Genomic DNA, 16,261 nt, shown 5'->3' on the forward strand with positions numbered 1-16,261 from the left:
TTTTCAGGACTTTTCCATGTTTGGCTTGTTTGTTAGGTCATAGAGGTGGTTGTGAAGGTTGGATGTTCATGACAGTCCTTTATTACAAAGTATATCACTGGATTGAGCTTTTTGTCCAAGTGTATTATTAAAGTGCTTTGCTTTGAGCTCAGTTCATTGTTATGCAAATGCATTCTTTGTGTATAAAGATTTGACAGACAACTCACATCTGCACATGATCTGCTGCAAGGTAAGATGATTAAAACTGTCAGAACAAGGAGTTGTACCATTAATTCAATGTAAGTATAAGGGAGATAAAAGCATTTTATTTTAATACTCTTGAACCAAACTTTTTTTGTCCAGAAGCCAAATAAAAAAAATGCACAAATTTACCAAACAATGCTACTCGTGCTACTAACAATATGGGCTGGGTGGTTTTGTAACACTTTTTAAACATCTATGATGCCTGCTGGTGAGTCATGAGTGTAAATGATCATTCACTTGATTTTTAGGGGGGGAGGGGGGAGGGGGCTAGGATGAAAAATATTGTCCTGCATTTTTCTTAAGTTGTATTTTCTGTCCTGCATTTTTATTTTTCACTCTATTCAGTCCTGCATTTTTTTTTATTAATTTATCCTGACTGCGGAGGGGATATTAAGTTTTACCCTTGTCCGTCTGTACGTACGTACGTCCTCAAAAAAGGTTCCCGTTCTATAACTTTTGTTTTCCTCAACCAAATGTTATGAAACTTATACACAATGCTTATTACCACTAAATACAGATCAAGTTTGAATTTTGGTGGCGTCACTTTTACCGTACTAGAGTTATGCCCCTTTGCAAATGGAAAAATTGCTAAATTTTTCGTTTCCGCTATAACTTAAGCTTGTCTCAACTAAATGTTATGAAACTTATACACAATGCTTATTACCACAATATACAGATCAAGTTTGAATTTTGGTGCGGTCACTTTTACTGTTCTAGAGTTATGCCCTTTACAAATTTTTTTTTCTTCTAAATATTAAGTAATTTTCAAAATTGGAGTTATCTTCCTTTGTACATGCTTTATACAATGCAATGTTTAATTTTGCCTTCCACTGATAAATTAATGCAAATTTTTACCCTTCATTCCTAAAAATATTGCAAAGTCTTCTTTGAAAATTGGAGTTATCTTTCTTTGTGCATAATGGTAGTTGAATCAACTACAACCAATGCTTTATACAATGCAATATTCAATTTTACTTCCTACTGATAAATTAAAGCAATCTTTACCATTCAGTGCTTACAAGCCGTTTGATTACCGCTCTAGGGTATGCCCCTTTACAAATAAAAAAACTGCTTAATTTTTCGTTTCCATTCTCTAACTTTAGTTTGCCTCAACCAAATGTTATGAAACTTATACACAATGCTTATTACCACTAAATACAGATCAAGTTTGAATTTTGGTGGCGTCACTTTTACCGTTCTAGAGGTATGCCCCTTTGAAAATGGAAAAATTGCGAATTTTTCATTTCTGTTCTCTAACTTAAGCTTGCCTCAACTAAATGTATGCTTATTTATACCACAAAACTCATATCAAGTTCAAATTTGGGTAGCGTCACTTTTACCGTTCTTCAGTTATGTCCCTTTATAACTATATGATATGCAAGTGGGGGCATCATCTGTGGTCACATGTGGACACTATCCACATTTATTTAATCCTATTATCGGTCAATCCTGTTCATATCTAAAAGAATTTAAATCAGTTTGTAGGAGTTATGAGCATCTGTATTGGAATCTGCCGGATCTGGTATATTATCGTTACTTAAAACCATAACATATCTTCATGGAAACAATTTCCACATTTAAACAAAATCTTTTACTAATGATACTGGAAAGATCCTGAACAAATTTTCAGTTTTATGTGGACAAATTCAAGTAAGAAATGACCACCTCAAAGGAACATAAATAAAATCATACAAATATTACATGCATGCAGGTTCTTGGACACCATCTTGGATACTAAAATCACATCATGCAGAAATTCATCTGATGTGGTCCTCTTATTTTGAATTTTTGCTGCTATTCAAAATCAAATTTTAGAACTTATTTTATCGAAATCATTCGGCTATCCTTCCAATCTTCCACTTCTTTACGTAAATCTCTCTAGTTGTGTTCACTTATTGGATCATTTTTAAAAATGTTAATGTATTCATATGCACATAGAAGTTATTTCAAAGTTAAAATGTTGAAAGGAAATCCTCCAATGAAACGTTGCACATGCACAATTTTTTTTTACAGGAATGTTAATATTATATACACGAAGCACTCATAGTACGTTGGCCAGTATGTAGATTTGATATTAAATGTCTAGCTAAATAAACGCTATGAACGGTCGGCACTGATTTAAAGTAGTGTCTCCTCCATGACAGTCGAACATTAAAACTCAATATTAAATAAGACACTGCTATGTTCAGTGTTTGGTACAGGTTGGCTGTCACTGTGCACAACAGTTCAACATAGAACCCTATGGGGAAAAACCAGAGAACTCTTTTTTGTCAGAAAACACTGTCAAACATCCAAACATACTATCCACACTAATCTGTGTCCACACTTGTATATCTATTAAAATATCTTCCCTTTAGATTTTTTTTATAAATTCCTGATATGACATTGAGGAGTGCTGGAACTTTATTCTTTGAAAAAGCGACAGGCGTATCATGTGCTCGGGGCGCAGCTCTTTATTTCAATAGTAAGCATACAAATTTATTAACTATGTTATTTTTTACATCCATTTGGAATTGTCGAAATTACCAAAAGGTATGTAGATGATCAGATTAGTCTAAACAGACACACTTTTTGAATATTTCTCAAAAGTGATAATGATAAAATTTGCAAAGTAAATATATATTCCATTTGAGATATTCCTCCCCAATTGGGTGATTGCATCTCATTCTAACCAGTGTAGTTCTAAAAAAACATCAATTACTATTGCACGATTTATATTTGTAATAATTATTCTAATCAGTGAAATTCGACCATCATTTAAAAAAAGCTTGGCTGTATAGGGACATAATAAGTTATTAAAAATTGATAACAAATAAATAGTACAAGATGGTCTTGAGATATAGATTCTAGGTGCTGAAGTTGTGTATCTTTTTATTAACTCTACAGTTTTCCTTATTTGTCTTCATGCTATTGCTAACTGCTATCATGTTTCTTTTGGTTGCAAGACTTTCGATGTGACCTCATATTTATGGTTCATTTGTCAAAATTAAGATTTTATGGTTTGGTTGGTTGGTTTCTCAGATACTATTAGCAATAGATCACATGTATATGGTATGTTTATAGGATGTAAATGTCTGTCTGGCAGGTTTCATCTGACCTTGACCTTTTAACATAGTTCATATGACAATGTTAAGTTTTTGTGGTTTGGTCTATTTCTCATATACTATTACTATAAACAATAGATCAAATATATTTATGGTATGGAATCTTGTAAGGTGTACCTGTATGGCAGGTGTCATCTGACCTTGACCTCATTTTCATGGTTCATTAGTCAATGTTAAGTTTTCATGGTTATGTCTGTTTCTCAGATACTATAATCAATAGAGTAGCTATATGTGTAGCTAGGAATGGTTGCATGGTGTAGGTGTTGTCTGCAGTGTTTATCTAACCTGGACCTCATTTGTATGGTTCATAAGTCTCTAATTAGGTCTGTTTCTCAGATGCTATGAGCAATATGCTATATTTGGTGTATGGTGTGATTCACTGATATATATCAGACTTTCAAGATAAGTAAAGCAGTTGAGACATTTCAGCGTCTGCACCAAAAAAACTAGAGGCTCTAAAGAGCCTGTGTCGCTCACCTTGGTCTATGTGAATATTAAATAAAGGACGCAGATGGATTCATGACAAAATTGTGTTTTGGTGATGGTGATGTGTTTGTACATCTTAATTTACTGAACATTTTTCCTGCTTACAATTATCTCTATCTATAATTAACTTGGCCAAGTAGTTTCAGAGGAGAAGATTTTTGTAAAAGATTACTAAGATTTACGAAAAAATGGTTAAAAATTGACTATAAAGGACAATAACTCCTAAAGGGTCAACTGACAATTTCGGTCATGTTGACTTATTTGTAGATCTTACTTTGCCGACATTTATTGTTTTTTACAGTTTATCTCTATCTATAATAATATTCAAGATAATAACCAAAAACAGCAAAATTACCAATTCAAAGGCAGCAACCCAACAACGGGTTGTCCGATTCATCTGAAAATTTCAGGGCAGATAGATCTTGACCTGATAAACAATTTTACTTCATGTCAGATTTGCTTTAAATGCTTTGGTTTTTGAGTTAAAAGCCAAAAACTGAATTTTACCCCTATGTTCTATTTTTAGCCGTGGCGGCCATCTTGGTTGGTTGACCAGGTCACGCCACACATTTTTAAAACTAGATAACCAAATGATGATTGTGGCCAAGTTTGATTTAATTTGGCCACGTAGTTTCAGAGGAGAAGATTTTTGTAAAAGATTACTAAGATTTTCGAAAAATTGTTAAAAATTGACTATAAAGGGCAATAACTCCTAAACGGGTCAACTGACCATTTCAGTCATGTTGACTTATTTGTTAATCTTACTTTGCTGAACATTATTGCTGTTTACAGTTTATCTCTATCTATAATAATATTCAAGATAATAACCAAAAACAGCAAAATTTCCTTAAAATTACCAATTCAGGGGCAGCAACCCAACAACAGGTTGTTCGATTCATCTGAAAATTTCAGGGCAGATAGATCTTGACCTGATAAACAATTTTACTTCATGTCAGATTTGCTCTAAATGCTTTGGTTTTTGAGTTATAAGCCAAAAACTGCATTTTACCCCTATGTTTTATTTTTAGCTGTGGCCGCCATCTTGGTTGGTTGGCCGGGTCACGCCACACATTTTTTAAACTAGATACCCCAATGATGATTGTGGCCAAGTTTGGTTTAGTTTGGCCCAGTTGTTTCAGAGGAGAAGATTTTTGTAAAAGATAACTAAGATTTACGAAAAATGGTTAAAAATTGACTATAAAGGGCAATAACTCCTAAACGGGTCAACTGACCATTTCAGTCATGTTGACTTATTTGTTAATCTTACTTTGCTGAACATTATTGCTGTTTACAGTTTATCTCTATCTATAATAATATTCAAGATAATAACCAAAAACAGCAAAATTTCCTTAAAATTACCAATTCAGGGGCAGCAACCCAATAACGGGTTGTCCGATTCATCTGAAAATTTCAGGGCAGATAGATCTTGACCTGATGAACAATTTTACCCTTTGTCAGATTTGCTCTTAATGCTTTGGTTTTTGAGTTATAAGCTAAAAACTGCATTTTACCCCTATGTTCTATTTTTAGCCGTGGCGGCCATCTTGGTTGGTTGACCAGGTCACGCCACACATTTTTAAAACTAGATACCCCAATGATGATTGTGGCCAAGTTTGGGTAAATTTGGCCCAGTAGTTTCAGAGGAGAAGATTTTTGTAAAAGTTTACGGACGACGGACGACGGACGACGGACGCAGGACGACGGACGACGGACGCAAAGTGATGAGAAAAGCTCACTTGACCTTTCAGGTCAGGTGAGCTAAAAAAGACATATCTTGGCAAACATCTATCAATGCTGAGATTTCAATAAAATATAATATGTAAGTATTCTTTGTTATTCCATTTAAAAAAAAATTGATTGCCCACCAAAATATATCTTCTTTTGTTTTCACATTACAGCTGCTGTAGAAAATTTTCCAAGAATATGTTTACTGATTATGAACAACAGGATTATATCATCATGATCATTGGAATCTTACAAGAAGAAGTGCAAATAAAGGAAGGAATTCATGTGCGAAAATTATAATTGAAAACAGGAGAACTTTCTTAAATAATACTATCAGACATACAGTTGTGTGAACAAGAGACCAAGAGCAACAAAGAATAAATTTGGAGTGTATGATATTTTTCAACTACAAGTACATTAATAACATATAATGCAAATGAAATCAGAATTATGATGCACATGTTGTATGATTGTGAATATCTGCTAAAAAAATGTAGTTGTTAAATAAATAAAAGTGAAATAACTAAATTTGTAGGGTTTATATGACCAATATAGTTTTAGGTTTTTTAGCAAACTCTATGTTTAAGACCAATATTTAAAGAATCGTGTGAACTGTTGTCAATAAATTTACTGGGTCCATCCTTGGCCATTCCATCAATCATTTGCCACTGGAAATTGAACCACAAGGTTCCATTCCACAAAAGGAAGGTTGGGATTGATTTTGGGGGTTATTGTCCTAACTGTATAGGAATAAGGGACCAAAAAACAAGCATTTATTTTGTTTCAGGACAACAACTTGTGTATAAGTGTATAAATCTTTATGAAATTGTTAGGATTGATTTTGGGGGTTATTGTCCTTACTGTATAGGAAATAGGGGCCACAAACAAGCATTTATCTTGTTTCAGGACAACAACTTGTATATAAATCTCTATGAATTGTACCACAAGGTTACATACCTCAAAAGAAGGTTGGGATTGATTTTGGTGAATATGGACCAAACTGTTTAGGAATTGGCGGCCAAAAAAACAAGGATTTTCTGGTTTCCGGACAATAATTAGAACTTATAAGTCTTTGGATCTGTATGAAATAGTACCACAAGGTTCCATACCAAAGAAAAGGTTAAGATTGATTTTGGAGATTATGACCCTAACCTTTTAGGAAAAAGGGGCCAAAAACAATACTTTCTAATAGATAATAATTTTGTATTATCAGCCCTCGGTCAATATCAGCCCTCGACCCTTCGGCTAATATTGAACCTTGGGCTGATAATACATCTGATATGGAAAATACCATGTGATAATCTGATAATATCACGTAAGCAGTTTGAAATTTTGTATAAGCAAGAACATGTTCTTAAAGAAAAAGCAGGGGATATCAAAATTAAAAATAGTATAACACAAAAAAAAATATATGAAAATGGGTTCGATGAGATGTTAATATCGCATTCAAAACACAATCTAATTCAAGCATTTATTCCCACAAGAGAGAAACCATTAATTTTATTTTCTGATATATTTTTACAAACAGAATCCACATGTAAATTAAAATAAAAAATCTGTGGAGTAGTTGGCCTTTTAAGACCACCGAACAAAAAAGGAATTTTGAGATCCCTTTTTGTAAGGAAGTTATTTAATGTCAATATCAACTTGTCATTGAACTTTTAATGACTTACAATTCGTCAAAAACGTCAGAAAAGTACACACACAAAAAAAAGCACACACAGAAGCCTAATCCCTCTAAAATGGACATGTCTTAATCGGGTTCAATTCAAATGACAGTAAAACAGCATACAGACAGATATATACAAATAACAGTTAGTAAGCATATTTCGGGGCCTTTTATAGCTGACTATGCGGTGTGGGCTTTGTTCATTGTTGAATGCCGTACGGTGACCTATAGCTGTTAATTTCTGTGTCATTTGGTCTCTTGTGGAGAGTTGTCTCATTGGCAATCATACCACATCTTCCTTTTTTATATTTATACCGTAGCGTAATGATGGCTCGTTTCGAAGCTAATACATTTCCACACTTGTGGTTTTTCGGAGTGCGAAGTGAGATACAATTTTTCCATAATTTAGCACACCTTGAAATTTTTTTTGTGATGCGGCTTCTAGGGGTAACTAATTCCTTTTCCACACAATAACATCTTTAACAAAATTAGGTCTGTGCATACATTTAATAACTCCATAGTTTTAAAAACTTTATTCTATAGCCCTCTGCTTTCCAAATCAGCAACTAAGTTACTTTTTTTTAAATTTTAACATGTCTAATATCACTACACAGATACACTACACATTTATATGTTTTTATTGATATCGTATTAAGTCAAGAATATTTCCTACTGATTTATTTGAATGTGTTTGTTCTATTGATTTCATATTTAAATAATAAAAAAAAAAACCTAACAGTAATTGATTATAATAATTTATGGCAGTATTTCAAATTTCCCTATGTGTGCATTATGCCCGTTCCTGTTAGATCTTCGCATCTTTCCTTGTCAGGGCTTGTTAAATTTGTTTCGTAATTTCAGTCCTCAATCCTCTTCATCTTCGTAATTTATTTGGGCTCTTTAACTTTTTTTGTTCGAGCTTCACTGATGGGTCTTTTGTAGAAGAAAAGCGCGTCTGGCGTACAAAATTTTAATCCTGGTGTTGTGTCTATGATGAGTTTATGAGTATATTTTTGTTTCTCGTGTTTTTGAAACTCTTGTAGGCACATGGTATCGTAACGCTATCGCAGTTGTCCCCGTGTAATCGAAATATTTTCCTATGAAAGATATTTCCCTATACACCTTGTTTCGTGTTATTGCGTCTCCTCTAAAAGCCGTACTCAGACCATTCACATGTTAACAAGCTGTTCGTTATTTCTTAAAATGTTCTTTTTCATTTTCATCGACGCGAACTGTTGACGTCTTTCTGTGAGATTATTTATGTTATTATAACAACATAACACGTACATCCCTTTAAAGTGTATTCAAATGAAACGTAACACAACATCCCCTTAAAGGGTATTCAAATTAAAGACGTTTCCCGCGTCTTTTTTATTCTGATAAACTTTTCTTTCGGGAAATTACGTACCTGCTAAATCTAGAGGCTTTATAGAGTCTGAGTAGCTCACCTTAATCTATGTGTCTTTTCAACATTGAAGACTATAATATAATTCATTACTAAGATCTCTATTTTTGGTGACCTTGTCTTGCAGATCATTTTTGCATGTTTACAACTTTTCTTTATCTACCTTAGTTCATTTCAAAAATTTTCAAAATCGTCACTTTGGGACATTAACCCCTATACGAAGTCGACCGACGATTTCAGTTGACAAATATTTAGATCTTGTCCTGCTAATAGCTGTCTCCCTTTTAGTGCTCTTCATTTTGTCCTGCTAATAGTTATCCCCCTGTTAGTGCTGTTCATTTAAAATGGTTTTCAGGATTATAAGCTAAAACGCAAAAATCTGTAATAGTCATCATTTATGGGCAATAACTCCTATAAGGAGTCGACCTACGATTTCGAACATGTTAACTGATTTGGAGATGTTGTCTAGCAGATCATTTTTGCTATTTGAAGTTTCTATCTATGTAGCTATTAAGGCTTTCAAGGTAATCGGTGAAAATGCAACAAAAACGATTAAAATAGTCATTAAAGGGCAATAACTCATTGAAATTTTAGTTTGAAATCTTGGCCCTGTTGACTTATTTGTTAGTGACGTCTTGCTGAAAATTCATGTTTTTTTAAGTTTCTCTATCGGTTATTTTTTTCAAGATTATGGGCAAATTTGAAAATTGATAAATTGTCATTAAAGGACAATGACTCCTATAAGAAGTTGTCAGATAGTTTTGGTTTAAACTAGACCCTGACTAGAAACCCTGACCACCTGCACACCTTCAATATATGCACAAGCAGACAGCAAAGTGAAAACTTCCTAGCATTCAAACTGTATACGTAGGAGAAGTTATCCGGAAACGCTATGCACCTCTTATGCAAGTATATACTCAAAAATTGACAAAGTTCAACGATATCCCCAAAGGGCAAATATCAATAAAAATCAAAACCCTGACCACATGCACACAATCAATATATGTACAAACAGCCTGCAAAGTGAAAACCTCCTAGCATTCAAACTGTAGGATTTATCGTTAATAACTATATACCCACAATGGGACGGACGGACGGACGGAAGGACGGCATGACAGACGGACGCACGGACAGGGGTAAAACAATATACCACCAACTTTTAGTTGCGGGGGCATAAAAAGACAAACATGTTTCCTCTGTTCGGTTTTCTCTTTTTATTGCAGTTTTCAAGATAATACACAAACATGGCATTTCGTAATTATTTCATATTTCTAGCCATGTCGGCCATATTGGTTGTCAGGCGGGATCACCGGATACAATCGCTAGACTAGATACCCCAACGATGATTATGTTTGAGATTGGTTATATTTGGTAAAGTTATTTAAGAGAAGATCTTTATAAATTGAAGTCCACATTTAACTTTATTTTTAACTACCTTGAAAACAACAAATTTAAAATGTTTAAATGGAAAATAATACATTATATATTAGCCTGTAATGAATTACTTTATAAATGGAAAATAGTACCAAGTGGTTTGTGCTTCTATTGTAAGCAACATGATGATTATAAACACTTCTTTTTTTCCTGTTCATATAATGTTCATTATTGGCATAAAGTTGACCAGCTATTAGCATTTTTAAAAATTGATAAGCATCGATATACTTAGTCTTGAAAGTTTAGTAACTGGCTATAAAATTGATGATGAAGCTTATTTTGATATGAACTATATATCTATTAACTATAATTTTCTTTTCCATCTATAAAGCATATTATATGTCTGACAAGAAAGATAAGGTCATTGATATCTTCAAAATCTTCAAAAATGAAATCTGGGACATTATTAACATAAATAAAATCAGAAGCAAAAAAAACAAGAAAATAATACTTAAAACAAGGGAATATTTCGAATTCCTTTAAATGAAATGACAATTATTAGATACAAGTCTTAGCTGTGACCTCATTAATACATGACTGCACATGTGTCCAGTCAATTGGTGTGCATTAACTGAAATTCGCAATTTTACTCTTTTATAATTTATTACAGCTACACTGAATTAGAATTGTTATTAAATATGTTTATTCCTGTTCACAATGCAAAATTATAATCAGCAGGAGAGCGAGCAGAATACACAACACAATGCAGCGTTACTGCATACATGTATAATTTGAAGACCACGTGTACTTTCGATCAACTTTCGATCTTCGGCTTTATCATATATATATATATATAGAAATCAACATTTACTGTTAAAAAATAATGTGTGAAAAAAAAACATTTTTACCTCATCATCCAAGACTTCTTATATAATTCAGTGTTGTAAACAAAACAAAAAGTTTTAAGTTCAAAATTCTATTGTCGACTGAAGAGTCATGCTATCAGTATCAAAGATCAATACATCATCAATTTCGCGGTTCAGTGAAGCTTTGATAAAAAAATCATATACAGTATAGGTTAAGAAACGTACCGTATTCCGGTAAAAAAACAAAAATTATGTAGAATTGTTCTAATGTATTGATCTGTATTAATATAACTTACTTTATAGATATACTTTATTGAATATCTTTCCCTAGATATTCAATAACTAATTTAAAGGGATACTTAATTGAAGCTGTAGATTGAGTAAATTGTTAACAGCAAAGGTGCAATAAAATTGATTAATTAAAAAAAAAAAAAAAAAAATCTTTATAAAAGTTAACCGACGACGGACGCCAATGGGAATAGCTCACTTGACCCTTTAGATCAGGTGATCTCATAATATGCGTTTTCTTATATGTTTTGTATAGTTAAAATTACCCACTTTTTATAATTGCTATTTTCGTATCAAAAAGTATAATATCATTACATTTTGTAAGTATTTAAAAAGTAAGATAACAAAAATACCGAACTCCGAGGAAAATTCTAAACGGAAAGTCCCTAAGCAAATGGCAAAATCAAAAGCTCGAACACATCAAATGAATGGATAACAACTGTCATATTCCTGACTTGGTACAGGCATTTTCTTATGTAGAAAACGGTGGATTAAACCGGGTTTTATGGCTAGCTAAACCTCTCACTTATATGACAGTCGCATAAAATTCCATTATGTTGACAAAGCATGTCACTGCTAGGTTAAAAGTTCTAATTGAGGTTGTCTTTACGTGCATTATATATTTCTTATTCAGGTATCTGACCTATTAAAACATACATATAGAGGCTGTTTTATACTCTTGATTTGAGCTATCCTTCTTTAATTGAGATTGTATGTCTAGTAGACAGGTGATAATGAAATTTAAACAAATAAATAAAACTGAGAATGGAAATGGGGAATGTCTCAAGGAGACAACAACCCTACCAAAGAGCAGAAAACAGACGAAGACCACCAATGGGTCTTTAACACAGCGAGAACATCCCACAACCGGAGGCGTGCTTCAGTTCGCCCCTAAACAAAAATGTTTACTAGTTCAGTGATAATGGACGTCATACTAAACTCCGAAATAGATAAATAAACTAAAATTAAAAATCATACAAGACTAACAAAGGCCAGTGGCTCCTGACTTGGGACAGGCGCAAAAATGCGGCGGGGTTAAACATGTATTGTGAGATCTCAACTTTCCCCCTATACGTTCAAGTTTATCCATGAAACATATTATATCATCCGGCTACAAATGCATTATATATATATATATATATCCGTTACTTGCGTTAAGTAATAATTGCGTCGCAAGTCCTGGATGTCCACTGTTTACTGATATCTTCATGTATTTATTTATGATTCCTTAACATCCGGTGGCAAACATTAGTACATATTCCGAATGAGAGCAAATTAACGTTTAATACTATTAATAAGTTCTTCAAATAGAAAGAGGGGGAATTTGGACTTCTGGTTAACAATATGAAGGTTCGTTGGATAGGATCATAAAGTTTACTTGCAAAAGGCCAGCAACGGGAACATAAGATAACTGTTTCAATGGTTCTTGGATGTGAGGAGGCAGCATGATACACTCCTTTCCCGATTAATGTGATTAGACGTCCCCATTCCGATAATGCCTCCGTATTTATACACCCTGCACAGCAACACGGACGCCCACATTAGATAGGGTTTCAATGACGGACGGAAGAAGTCCTGGAATGACCACATTTCTATACCCTAATTAACACTTTTTGATTCTCTAATACGTTAAAGGAAAGACACTATGTTGAATGAAAAATCTTTTTTTTTTATTAAAATTTAGATTGTTTTCAAATGCAAAAATCATTTGAAATATTGAAAAAAGAGATATAATCATGACTATTCATACTACATCTTATTTTATTTTGTTTTAATGTATGGACTTATCTTTTATATTTGAATATCCTATTCGTATATCGACATATAAGGAATTGACCTGGTATTTTTATAAACCCGAACGCTGTATTCATGGTTTGGTGACAATAAGGAAATACTTCAAAAATGATCAATTGACAGGATGTAATTATATCTATGCCAATTGGTTTGTCCTTATTACTAAGCATTAGTGGTTTCGTTTTCCTGTTTTGGTTTTTTGTTCTTCCAATTTTGTGTCAAGTGTATCACCAGACGATTATAGAACTGCTATCACATTTAATATTTTATCATCTTCTAAATACAATATCTGTATATACATTTGTATAATTTGTATTGGAAAGAGTATAGACAATATATAGAAATACTTCCAAAAAAATGTTTCTGGTTAAGAATGTTCTGCTTATACATTTTAGATAGTTGCTAAAAATATTCACAAATATGTAAACATTTAAATTCATATATCTATCATTAGAAATTTAGGATATCCAGATGTTTACTAGGAGGATCATTGATTGAACTTTATGGGTTTTTTTAAAAGGACACAAGTATTATAGTTATAAAAATATTTTGATTTACATAATAATCATAAAATAAACTTACATATATCAAAATTTGTCCGCAAACAAGAAAAGAAAAGAAGTATATGTATGGCCAATGTCCCCTTTATTTATTTCACAACCGTTCATTGTACTTCCATATCTGGGCCTCGGTGTCCAAGTGGTTTAAGTAGTCGATCTACTGTATCAGTAGCCAGTCAACACCGAGGTTGTGAGTTCGAATCCCGCACGGTGCAGGTCGCTCGACTCCAATCTTACTTGACTAAGATTGTCAGTTTTCCTACCGAAGGTCGGTGGCTCTCTCCTGGCACTCCGGCTTCCTCAATCAATAAAAACCAACCGCCACGAAATAGCACAATAGTGTTGAAAGTGGCGTTAAACACCAATCAATCAATCAATGTACTTCCATATCAAATTATATATACCTGTAGATGATCGAAACTTTTAATTTTGACATATTTGTTCATAATCTGTTTGCAACTGTCTAAAATGCAAAAGTTTTATTGGAAGAATTTCGCTATTGTCTAAACTCTTTCAGATACAAATGAATTCATATATAGTATTGATGCCCTTCGATGCATAATATGACAAAAACATTATTATAACTAAACCACATAGTGACATTTGATTGCATTTTTGTTCTACTTGCCAAAAGTAACAGTAAAAAAAAAATACTCCAGAATCATACTAGACATTTAATAAAATCGAGGATACTCCTAGTACACATCTGGATATCTTATTTTCTACTTGTAGATATTGAAAATCTGATTTGTACTCGTTTGTAAACAGTATAAAACAAAAATTCAAATTTCTACCAGTAGATATGTCAATTCCAATATATACTAGGAGAAATCTGAGGATTCTGAATCCTACTGAATTCTAATTTGTACTGTAACATATATACACAATATATAATAGTGTCCCTTGAAACCAAAATGTCAACTAGAAAGTGGGAAATTAAAATATAAGAAGATGTGCTAGCGTCAATGTTTGCTCACTTAAATTTTAATATGCAAAAGTATTCCTATTAATCCATTGCGTAACATCTTAAATAAAATGAACGCAACACTTTATAAATTTTATGTGTCCGAAGTGCTTTTCTATATTTACCTGCACGAGGAACACTTTTAAAGCAAAATACCGAAACGCGCAAAAAACTATATAACCAAAAGGGACCTAAAATAATAACTAAATCCAATATGTGTGTGTGTTTGAGTAATGTTATGTTAGGTTTCGAATACATATATTAAAAATTGCTGCTGACAAGGAGGCTATTGAGTTCCATGTGGTGAAGATGAAATCATCCCGTCGCCATTACAAGTTGGTTGACCGCTATGGAATATCTGTTTCACAGATGATGACGGATGTGTTTCAATTGTCGTTTCCACATATCGCGTCCCCTTTTCCCCGAATGTGACCTAGCGAATTCCACTTATCACCGGGTTTGTACTAATATGAGTAGCACGACGGGTGCCACATGTGGAGCAGGATCTGCTTAATCTTCCGGAGTACCTGAGATCACCTCATGTTTCTGGTGGGGTTCGTGTTGCTCAGTCTTTAGTTTTCTGTGTTGTGTTTTGTGAACTGTTCTCTGTCTTTTGTTTTTTTTTCTTTTTTTGTCGTATCGTTGTCAGTTTTTTTTCGACTTATCAGTTTGAATGTCCCTTTAGTATTATTCGTCTCTCTTTTTATAAAATTGTACGAACGTCATCACGAGTTGGTTGACCGTTATGGAATATCTTTTAATTGATGACAGCAGATATGTTCCTATTGCCATAACCACAATCCCGTACTCTTTTCCTCAAATGTGACCTATCGAATTACACTTATCACCGGTGTTGTTTTACTATTATGAGCAACACGACGGGTGCTACATGTAGAGCAGGATCAGCTACCCTTCCGGAGCACCTGAGATAACCCCATAGCTAGAAATTAGTAGTACTATTGCTAATTAATATTCATAATATGTAAATGAGAATTGTACCACGTGATAATAGTTTGAACTGGACTGGCTTGATATCATTAAAATCTTTAAAACAAGGATATTATAAGTTGCCCGTCACAGAGTCCTTGTTTATAATCACTCTGATATTTCTGTAAAGTTGTCAGGCGGTCAAAATCAAAACAATGAACGCGAATTTAGTGAATTTTTTGTGTTTTCGTGAGTTTATTCTTCTTGAAATAGGGGCATTTTAACTTTACGTGGGAACCTAGAGTTCAACGACTACACATACAAGGTTTGGACTTGCTTATTCTTTGGACATTCAAGTTTCAAGTTTCATCCCCGCAACCTGTTTTTGTAATGACCTTGTTAGCCAATTTTCAACACGAAATTTGCAAATTTGACGTTTCAGCCATTTTAGCCTGTATTTTATACTGCAATATTAAAAGCCTCTCGCTTCGATTTTTAAAATAGCTCAGGAACCTTGATTTTTGCAACGACAGTCATTATGTTTCGTTTAAATGGTGTATATTGTTGTGTATATTTATTCTCTGTCCCCGCAACCTGTCTATCACTTAAATTAAAGTTAAAACAGACATTTTTTTCAAAATTCCCTATCATTTCAATATAATTTCCGTGACACGTATCCGATTTCTTTAGTATAATATTCAAATAAGCAAAGTGGCGTTGATTTCTGGATATGCCCGGTGTTTGGTGGGGTTCGTGTTGCTCAGTCTTTATATAAATTTTATATGTTGTGTTTTGTTAACTGATGTTTTTCTTTCCTCGTTTGTTTTGTTTTTGCCATGCCATTGTCAGTTTGTTT

The sequence above is a fragment of the Mytilus californianus genome, unplaced genomic scaffold, assembly GCF_021869535.1.
Source record: "Mytilus californianus isolate M0D057914Y unplaced genomic scaffold, xbMytCali1.0.p SCAF_8, whole genome shotgun sequence".
In the NCBI taxonomy this organism is placed as follows: domain Eukaryota; kingdom Metazoa; phylum Mollusca; class Bivalvia; order Mytilida; family Mytilidae; genus Mytilus; species Mytilus californianus.